A 1,777-nucleotide genomic window follows, 5' to 3' on the forward strand; every position below is an offset into this window, starting at 1 on the left:
GGGTTCCCGGGTGAAGGTCTACCGACTGTCACATGGTTCTCCCGGGTTCACGGGTGAAGGTCTACGTGGAAGCTGGTTCTCCGGGGTTCCCGGGTGAAGGTCTACCGACTGTCACATGGTTCTCCCGGGTTCCCGGCTGAAGGTCTACATGGAAGCCAGTTCTCCAGGGTTCACGGGTGAAGGTCTACATGGAAGCCGACTGCCCCATGGTTCTCCCGGGTTCCCGGGTGAAGGTCTACATGGAAGCCGGTTCTCCGGGGTTCCCGGGTGAAGGTCTACCGACTGCCACATAATTCTCTGGGGTTCCTGGCACTGGCGACCTTCGGGTGAGCAGCTGGGTGTTTAACGACCGTGCCACCAGGGATCCTCTCTACAGACGTCTGTAGCCCATCACCGTCGCGGTCCCAGTGTAGCTGACCCTCCGCTGGGTGTCTGGGGCTGTGAACTGCACGGGCGGAGACTGCCCCTCCCTCCCGCAGAGCAGCCGGTGGACTGAATCAGCCGAGACGTGTGACCCTGGGCGAGCAGCGGGGCCCCACCACCACACCGCCTGGCACTCTGCTGCCCTCACGGTGTCCAGGCTGCCCCAGGGTGAACCCCCGGCCTCGCCTACCCCCTCAGACTGTGCACAGCCTGTCAGCCTCCCTCGCTGGGACCCCTCTCGCCAGAAGCCTAGGGGCACCTCCGGGCGCCATGTCCAGCATCTGGTGTCGCCCAAGTTCAACCCCCACGAGCTCAAAGCCACAGGCCTGGGTGAGGTCCAGCAATGCGGAGACCTGCACGTCCACCTGAGCCCCCAAACCCCAGGTCCATCTCCACACAGCAAGGGGGGGGGCATCAAAGCCAAAGGATGACGGCCGGAGTACCGTGCTCCTCCCAGAGCCACCTACGTGAGCCCCGCGGGCAGTCCAGGTGTGCTGCCAGACAGCAGTTCAAATCCCCCAGCCGCTCTGACGGAGAAACAGGGCCCCTCCCTTCCACCCAGGATCCTGCCTAGGAGACCCGCAGGAGGGTCAGCTGTGAGCTGGTCTGACCCAGCATCAGTGAGACAGTGAGCGAGGGGCATGGCCGACACCTGTGACTTCCAAAAGCCCACACCAACAGTGGCCCTGCTCACGGGCCCATGGTCACAGCTGCGATTCTCCCAAAGCTTGGCTGGGGCACGCCACACGTCACCTGCTGCAAGCTGCCCCGGAAAAGGCCTGGCCATCTCCACCTGAGAAATCAGACGCCAGCAAGCCCGCAGAGCCCACTGCTACTCTGACACACAGATTCCCTGCGAGGGGCGGTGACTCATGTGCACGCGGGCTACGCTTTACCCGGACAGTCAGGAGGTGACACTGCCAAGGGGAAGCTGCCTCTGACCCCAAAGGGTGGACGGCGGTGGGTGCAGGTGTGGAGGGGGGAGGAGGGAGAGCAGGTGTGTCCAGGGGGAGGACCAGGTGGCGCATGAGGAGGGAGAACGGGTGTGTCCAGGGGGAGGACCAGGTGGCAGCGTGCACAGGAGGAGGGAGACCAGGTGTGTCCAGGAGGAGGACCAGGTGGCGATGTGCGCATGAGGAGGGAGAACGGGTGTGTCCAGGGGGAGGACCAGGTGGCGGCGTGCACAGGAGGGAGGAGCGAGTTCAGCAGAGCAAGGGCAGGAGGGCCGGGTGCCGAGACTCCCGGGATGCTGCATTGTGTACGCGGGAATGGAGGGGGGGCATGGGCGTGTATCTGTTTGTCTGTCTATCCCTGGAGCCCACCATGCTCACCCACAGCTCCTCCAGCAGGCCCA

Source organism: Elephantulus edwardii, unplaced genomic scaffold (assembly GCF_000299155.1).
Source record: "Elephantulus edwardii isolate Elephantulus edwardi_28Jun2011 unplaced genomic scaffold, EleEdw1.0 scaffold00348, whole genome shotgun sequence".
Classification (NCBI taxonomy): Eukaryota; Metazoa; Chordata; class Mammalia; order Macroscelidea; family Macroscelididae; genus Elephantulus; species Elephantulus edwardii.